At 47.6% G+C, this 9,182-nt stretch overlaps 1 pseudogene; it reads left to right on the top strand.

Annotated features, from left to right (window-relative positions):
- Positions 1 to 1,626: 1,626 nt before the first annotated feature.
- Positions 1,627 to 2,057, top strand: LOC122454015 (annotated as a pseudogene).
- The last annotated feature ends 7,125 nt before the right edge of the window (positions 2,058 to 9,182 follow it).

The following is a 9,182-nucleotide window of genomic DNA, read 5'->3' as shown; positions in this document are numbered from 1 at the left end:
ACAGAAGGAACCCCAGGGGTTTTAGGTGGGGCTCCCCCAAAGCACGTCCTGGGACAAGAGACCCTGACTGGGGGATTTATTGAGGACCTGCCCCTATTAGAAACCAGTGTGGGAACTGAACAAGGAAGAAAGAAAGGACTGGGGGTTCAGCCAGGGTAGAGCTACACTTTGATCTGGAGGAAGGCCCTGGAGGGTAAGCTGGGCCTCAGACATGTCCCAACCTGAGGCCAAAGAGCTGGGCTTTCATTATAGCTATCGACTATGGGTAAGAGGGCCAAGGAGGGCGTCAGTTTCCAAGTTTTTGGATTCTCTGTGCTGGGTGGGGCCAGGGACCCCAGGGGGCTGAGGGCAGGCACTCCCCGCAGGAAGAACTGCAGGGGCTGCGTTTCAATGCAAAAGTATGAGGTGGGAAGTGGGACAGGGACAGGCACATGAATGGTGGAAGGATCCAGAGGGGCTGGAGAGCACCTCCCACCCATCACACCTTTCAAAGAGTCCTCACACTTTCCCGATGATTGCGCTGAACTTGAGAAGGAGACTCTCGAAGACTGCAGAGGAACAGCTTTCCACCTGGTGTTTCTGCCAGGACAGCCAATAGGAGAACAGTAAGCCCTGCTTGGATAGGAAGCCAGCCTCCAGCCTCGCAGACCCCACTGGCTGCTGTGGCCCAGCCTGGTCCCTGGTGGCTCTGGGACCCCGGGCAGGTGGGTGGAAGGACCAGGAGGCCCAGGCTCCCTGCTGCAGCCTGAGAAGTGACCACGGCTCTTGGGTGAAAGGCAGCTGGGCAGATCTTTTTCCAAGAGGCTGGAAAAAGTCAGATGGAAAATCCTAACTTGGCCAATTAATATGAGCAGCAGGAAAATCCCTCAGTTGATTCCCTAACAACAAATCTCTGTTTCCAGGTCCATGGGAACGCAGAAAAAAAATGGATCCCACGTGAAGGAAAATTGAAGTGTGCCCAAAAGTTCATCAATACTTTTCTGTCTTCCCTCTCCAGGTTCCCAGCAAAAGTTGCTAGAACATGCCTCCCTGTTTAAGCGAGGTAATTTGATCCGGGCAATAATCATCATAAATATTCATGGTTTTGCCTTAACATTAGGATAACATCTGTTTCCAAACATCTGCAATCTGTTTTCAATGCTTCAGTAACATGTAAATTAGCTCTAACTAACACAATAAATCGCTAATGGGGAGAGTGATAATGAGAGCTGCCCATGAAGGCAGGGGTCCAGCCCCGTCTCCAAAGGCCAGTTTTCTGGAGTTCTCCAGAACTTTCCTCAAATGGAAGGGGCTTTCAAAGCCTCTCCTGGCCTCCTGGCTTGCTGCCTAAACCAGCTACCTCCATGCTGGCCAGGGACCCCTCTGAGCCTCACCCTTCTCCGGAGAGTGCTCACAGATCTTTCTAGAAATCACATCCACCTGGGCAGGTCCCACTCACAGAACCCTCTGTGAGCTGCAGAACAAGGTCCAGGCTCTTGGCCTGCAAACCAGACCTGTCACCTGTCCCGGCCCCAGCTCCGGCCACCATCCCCACCCCCAGCTCCAGAGTGCCCACCGGCTCAGCTCCTTGAAGGCCCCCCAGCATTTTTTCTCTTTTGTTGGTCCTTTACCACTTGGATTGGCACCATGCAGAGAGCACCCTCAACACAGCAAGGAGAAGACAAATTAGACAATTGTGAAACAGGCTGGGCTGCCGCGGGTGCTGCCGGGAGTGCCGGGCCGGTGGTGGCCACGCTGCTCTTCTGCCCGGGCTGCGGAAGGGGCTGATCGCCGAGGAGGGGCAGCGCTGCCGCCGCTTCACCGGCAACACCTGCCCCTACGTGCACAACGTCGCGCGCAAGGTGACAAATCGGAAGTATCCAAAGCTGAAAGAAGTGGATGATGTGCTTGGTGGAGCGGCTGCCTGGGAGAATGTTGGCTCTACTGCAGAGCCGCGTCCCAAGTGTGAACACCCTCCAGCCTATTTCCTGCAGCTTCAGACCCGCTCTGCAGGTGAGCCCGTGACCACCTTCCGCAAGTGCTGCAACGCCCAGTGTGGACACCGCTGGCGGGACTGAGGCCAGGATGGCCCAGCTGCGTCAGCGTCTGCGTGCTTTACTGCCCCGGGTGTATTCCCAGCTGCCAGTGTGAACCGTGTGTTCCCAGGGTCTTGGCTGGTGTGGTGGAAAGCCGACCCTTTAAGGGTGGCTGCCCAGGGGGTCAGGAAGTACAGCCCTCCTCCCAGTCAGCAGATTAACTCCTTGATGTCCAAATTCTGCCCATCCTGTGTGTGGACAGGAGTATCCATAACTGAGTGTTTAAGGCCCTGTTCTTCCTCTTTTACGTTTATTGGGCAATTGATATTCTCCTACCATCAGCCAACAGTCTTTAATATTTACATTGTTTGTACAACTAATAAAGTAAATATTAGTTTAGTACATTAGATGCCCCTCAGTATTTAACTGTTAATTGCAAACTTATTTAATCAAAATTTATCTTGAATATTTAATTAAAGTTAACAGTCTTGTTATCATCTTCTCAGCGTTTTAAATGCCTTAAGAAGTAGACATCAAACCTTAAACCCAAAACCAACTGCTATATTTAGGGCCAAACTGGTTGCAGAATTGCTAATAACATGGATTTCTATTTACTACTTGTATTTTTGTTTCCTAGAATTGCAGTACACTTATTAGATTGTATGTTTTTTTAATACTTTCTGTGTCCATCTTTCTACTCTAAAGAGAAAAAGGACACTCTAGGCTCACAGGGGCAGGATTTTGGTTATTGACAGATTTGTTTCTTGCTCAGGGACTCAGATTTAATTGCTTCCAAATCTCTCTCTTTATTTTGTTGAATTATAGTTTACTTCCCTTGTGGCTCAGCTGGTAAAGAATCTGCCTGCAATGTGGGAGATCTGGGTTCAGTCCCTGGGTTGGGAAGATCCCCTGGAGAAGGGAACGGCTACCCACTGCAGTATTGTGGCCTGGAGAATTCCGTGGACTGTATAGTCCATGGGATTGCAGTGAGTTGGACACGACTGAGCGACTTTCACTTTATAGTTGACTTACAGTGTTGCAGTAGTGTCTGGTGTACGGCGTAGTGATTCAGTTATATGTACATATGTATAGACACACATACACACGAGTGTACATGTATTCATATATGTATACATATTCTTTTTTGTATGTTTTTACATTATGATTTATTACAGGATTTTGAATTTGGTTCCCTGTACCAAATTGCTTAATAATAAAGTTTCACTTATGAAATTAAAAAAAAAAAAGAAACAGACTGGACCCTCCCAGCAGAAATACTGACAGTCAATCATTTCACTCTCGCTGGCCATAATTATTTTCTTTGTTGAAGTACAGTTGATTCACAATGCTGTGTTAATTTCTGCTCTACAGAAAAGTGATTGAGTTATATGTATATATACATTCTTTTTCATATTAATTTCCGTTGTGGTTTATCACAGAATATTGAATATATTTCCCTGTGCTATACCGCAGGACCTTGTTGTTTATCTGTTCGCTATATAACAGCTTTTTGCATTTACTAACCCCAAACCCCCAGCCCATCCCCCTAACCTGGGCGACCACGAGTCTCTTCTCTATGTCTGAGACTCTTGTTTCTGTTCCGTAGGTAAGTCCATTTATGTCATATTTTAGATCCCACCTGTAAGTGATATCATATGGTATTTGTCTTTGTCTGATTTCACTTCGTGTGATGATCTCTAGTTGCATTCGTGTTGCTGCAAATGGCCTTATTTTATTCTTTTTAAAGCCTGAGTCGTCATTCCATTGGTGTACATGTCCCACATCTTCTACCACAGCTCAATTACTACCGAGCAGTGATCCCATTGTGTGTGTGTACCACATCTTTATCCATTCCTCTGTCAATGGACATTTAGATTGTCTCCATGTCTTGGCTATTGTGAATTCACTAGTCATAATTAAGAAACAAATTAAAATAATGATGAGCAATAAATAATGCTGCGAGTTTGTTTGTTAGGAGAAATAGCTAAGTTGAAATAACAATTTGTGTACGATGATTCTACTCTCATTTATTTAAGAATAGGTATACACGTGTGTGAGTGTGTGTGTGCACGCTTAGTCACTCAGTCCTGTCTGACTCTTTGCAACTCCATGGACTGCAGCTCTCCAGGCTCCTCTCTCCATGGAATTTTCCATAGAATTTGCCATTTCCTCCTCCAGGGGATCTTCCTGACCCAGGGGTTGAATCCAAGTCTTCTGTGCCTCCCGCATTGTCTGGCAGATTCTTTACTATCGAGCCAGCTGGGAAGCCCCAAAATAGGGATGCATGCATGCTAAGTTGCTTCGGTCACGTCCGACTCTGTGTGATTTCATGGACTGCTGCCGCCAGGCTGCTCTGTCCATGGGGCTCTCTGGGCAAGAGTACTGAAGTTGGCTGCTGTGCCCTCCTCCAGGGGGAGCTTCCCCACCCAGGGATGAAACCTACATTTCTTATGTCTCAGGCATTGCCAGGTGGGTTCTTTACCACTAGCACCACCTGGGAAGCCCCCAAAATAGGTAAACTGTGGGGAAAATACAGATGCAAATGCACTCTTAAGAGACACAACTCTTAGCCAAATTGGTAAGAGTTACCTTTGAGGATTAAGGGAGGTACCTTTGCTTTCTTATTTTAATTGTTTACAGAAATATGTACTGTGTTTTTAAAGCTGCCCAATTATTAATTTCAAAGGAGGAGAATAGCAACTTTATTGTGAACGAATCTGGAGGATACTCTCTTAACCAAGTTATCAAAATGAGCATCACCCTCAGTGGGACAAGCCGACATCACACTCCTCCTGATATGATGTGCTGAGGACAACACAGCATCCTTTCTGAGGTCTTCCTGACAAAACGCACAGCCTGGGTCTCCTCCTGTGGTCCTCTCCCCAACAGCTCTGTGAGGGCCTTGCCCTGACTCCTGGCACCAGGGAGCCTGGGGGCTGAGGACCCTTGGCCTGTCAAGTTTGTCCATGTGGCAACCGGAAGCAGGGATGGGCAGAACCAATGCGGGGGTAAAAGCTGAGGAAGAGCCAGGCCAACTCGGCAGAGTCTGGGCTTTGGCCCAGCAGCTAAGCAGCTCAGGGCAAGTTCCTGCATATCTTAAGCCTCATGTGGATGAGGTTCAAGGTACCCAGCACAGTCTCTGGCACATTCTGGAAATTCAACAACTCATTCTCTACCCCCTGCTCTAACTTCCTTCTCTGGTGAAGACAAAGCAGTCGAAGTGAGGCTGAGCAATAGCTCTTTCCATCAATTTCAGTAGTGAGTCAATGAAGATATGTTTGCATGTCATCAAACTTGTATGTTTGAATTTTAGATGGCTTACATCATTGCTAAAACTTTTAGCCACCAGCGATAGTTTTTCTAAACGGCAAAAAGAAATGATTAAGTGAAGGCTCTCTGTAAGAGTTACCAATGTGTCACATAGCATGCGGACCTTGAATCAGTCACATTACCTGCATGTCTGTAACATCAGCCTTTGGTTTCTATTCATGGTGGTGTGAGTGTTGCCTTCCTATATATAAACTTAATTTCTGTTTGGAGACCCTACTGCACTGTTGGTTTAAACTTAGGTTCAGTCCATTCAGAATCCCTTATGTTTTCTTCCTGGAGGCTTGAAGTCACCACCAGCTTACTCTGCCATCAGAGGGATACTCTGATTCAGACTACTGTTGGGTTGCCAGACTGGCCTACCTCTTCAACTCCCATTTCCAGCACCAGAAAATGCCACTGCTCCCTGGAGCCTGAGCTCAGGGAACCTCTGAGGGCCATCTGCCCATGCAGACCTTTTAAGTAGCCGCTTCCCCGGGCTCTGGCCTCCTCCTAAGAGTTCTGCTTGGAAAGGGAAGCTCTGTGATCATTATCTCTGATCACCAAGCATCCCCAGGTCTCCTTTCAGGCACTACTGTCTCCTTGAATTAGAGATGGACTATGACTTGCTTTAACCAATGAAAACTGAGAAGTGACAAGTGGTACCACCCAACAGAAGCTTTGAGAAGAGCCAGACCGAGGCTGGGTACACGTCTCTTTTCCTCTGCCACAGAGGCTAGTGTGACAGCAGCTGCTCCATCAGCCTGCTGGATGGAGCACGGGAGGGCAGGGCCCCCAGCCTGCGTCCTGGGATAGAAGAGAGCACCCAGTCTACCAGCGATGGACGTGGAGTGATAGTGAGACATCAACCTCACTTCGTTAAGCCACAGAGACTTGGGGGTTGTTTGCTACGGAGGCGAAGCCCACCTATCCTGACTGCTACAGACACAGGTTTCCTTTGCTCTTGACCTTCAAAAACAACCTAGGTTCTAACATGAACCATTGCTTAGTCAACAAGAACAAGCCTGGAGGCCCTCTGCTCAGGGACCCCTAGATTCTCATCCAGGGGGATGTTTCTTTGATGCCCCCTGGCTTCTTGTTGATTTTCCCCTCCCTGGCCTGGTATCCATCCCTTTAAAGCTGGACTTTTGAAACTTAAAAAGGCAAGAGATGGCCTGGATGGGAGGGGAATTTGGGGAAGAACGGATACATGAATATGTATGGCTGAGTCCCTTTGCTGTCCACCTGAAACTCACAACATTGTTAATTGACTATGTGTGTGTTTGTGCGTGTTATTCACTCAGTCGTAGCCGACTCTGCGACCCCATGGACTGTAGCCTGCCAGGCTCCTCTGTCCATGGGATTCTCCAGGCAAGAATACTGGAGTGGGTTGCCATTTCCTTCTCCAGGAGATCTTCCTGACCCAGGGATCAAACCCAGGTCTCCGGCATTGCAGGCAGATTCTTTATCATCTGAGCCATCAGGGAAGCCCATTAATTGGCTATACTCCAATATAAAATAAAAAGTTTTTTTTAAATACCAAAAAAAAGCAAGAAATGACTATTTTCTCTGTTGTCCTGCTGCTCTTCTCTGAGGCAACAAATGCAGACTGACTAGGGCAAGGCCAAGGATGACAGTGGGATGGAGAATGAAAAACAAGATGCATTTTAAGTAGAAATTGTGAGTCTGAATAATAACCTCCCAAAGATGTCCATGTTCCAACTTTGCCTGGTGATCCAGTGGTTAAGACTCTGTGCTTCCACTGCATGAGGCAAGGGATAGATCCCGGTCAGGGAAGTTCCACATGCTGCATGATGTGGTCAAAAAATTAGAAACCAAAGATGTCCATGTTCCAGTACCCAAAACCTGTGAATAAACTGCCTTAGGCAAAGGTGCTTTTGCAGTGTGATTGGGTTAGGGATATTGAGACTGAGGGATAATCCTGGGTTATCTGGGTGGTCCTAATGCAATCACAGGGTTCCTGTAAGAGGGAAGCAGGAGGGTCACAGCCAGAGGAGATGGAAGGGCAGGAGCAGAGGTCCTCATGATGGACTTGGAAGCTTGAGGATGGGACCACAAACCAAGAAGTGTAGGCAACCAGTGGAAGTTGGGAAAAAGGCAGGAAAACAGATTCTTCCCTGTAGCCTCCAGAAGGAACGCAGCCCTGCCAACGCTTTGATTTTAGTCTTGTACAATCCAAGCTGACTTCTAACCTAGAGAACTGTAAGGTAGTAAATCTGTGTTGTTTAAGCCACCAAGTTGGTAGTGACTTGTTACAGCAGCAATAGGAAATGAATACTCTTTTTTACTAGTTAAGATATTATCCCACCCCATAAGCAGGCCAGGTGGGGTCAGCCGGGTCACCTACAGTGACATCTTTGTCCTCTCTTGTCATCAGCTTCATAAAGCCCAGCTGTGGTTTGCTCCCACTGGTCTCATCAGGCCACTCCACTCCCTCTTCCTGGATTTCTTCCCCTACATTCCAGCCTTCTGGACGCTCATATCTTCTTCAGACTGAGGGTCAACCTTCTTATTTTGAAAACCCCAAAGACCTACTACTTTGGCTTCTGTTTCCTCTCGTGGGGTGAACCCTCGTTTCTGCTCCCTCCTTTAGTTCTAGCATACTTGCCATTCCAGGAGGAGAGATTCTTTCTGCCTTCTTCAGCCCCACAATTCAGGCTGTTTTCTAAGAGGGTATCCAGGTAACCACACCACATCCAGGCTTAACAGGACAGAGAGGTCAGGGTCCCAGACTTGATCTTTCTGGACATCTCTAAGGCTTCAGAGTCCACTAAGGTAGCCACTACCCTATGTGGTTATGCACATTTATTTCTTTATTTTTATTTATTTTTGGCCCTGCCATATGGGATGTGGGATCCTATTTCCCTTACAGGGATGGAACTTGCACCTTTGCATTGGAAACTCAGAGTCTTAACCACTGGACCACCAGGGAAGTCCATGCACATTTAAATTAAATTAATGAAAAGGAGAGCTAACTCATTTGAAAAGACCCTGATGCTGGGAAAGACTGAAGGCAGGAGGAGAAGGGGATGACAGAGGATGAGATGGTTGGATGGCATCACTGACTCAATGGACATGAGTTTGGGTAAACTCTGGGAGTTGGTGATGGACAGGGAGGCCTGGCATGCTGCAATCCATGGGGTTGCAGAGTCGGACACGACTGAGCGACTGAACTGAACTGAACTGAATGAAAAGGAAAGTCTCCAGGGTCCAATCACACTAGTCACACTTCAGCTGTTCAACAACCACATGGAGCCATGGCTACTGAATTGGGTAGCAGCGATATAGAAATATCCATCATTGCAAAAAGTCCCACTGGACAGCCCCTCTCTGAGACAGTCTTCTTTCCCTTTACTGCTTTTAGAACCCTGGTCAGCTTAACGAAAGGAGCATCTGCTTACATTTACACCTGTATTCTCTCTCCCTGGACATTTGTATGTTCTGCCTCCTCTCTGCCTAGGAAGTGGATGTTTCCAGCCCATAATAAAGGATTTCTGATATGTAGGATGAAGCCATGGGCCTTCCCCTACTGCAGAGATCTGAAAGCTTAACCTACGTTTCCCAGACCCACTTGCAGTTAGAATTAATTCCATGAGGTTAGAAAACAGAAAGGAGATGGAGGCCAGCTTCCTAAAGCTCTGGGCTGTTCCCTTGCAGCAAATAAGAAAGAGCAGTTTCCAGCCCCTACTGCAAGGTGCTGAGAGGTGCTGCAGCAGAGGCTGGAGTCAGCATCCCCAAGTCCAGCTTCATGACTCATGAGGCCGCTTCTCCACGACCAGAGTGCAGACAGCAAGTGCAGCTTCCTCTACCCAGCATCCTGGTCCCTGGGTCACAGCTGTG

The sequence above is a fragment of the Cervus canadensis genome, chromosome 15, assembly GCF_019320065.1.
Source record: "Cervus canadensis isolate Bull #8, Minnesota chromosome 15, ASM1932006v1, whole genome shotgun sequence".
NCBI classification, from domain to species: domain Eukaryota; kingdom Metazoa; phylum Chordata; class Mammalia; order Artiodactyla; family Cervidae; genus Cervus; species Cervus canadensis.
This window is presented reverse-complemented; position numbering and strand designations above follow the sequence as displayed.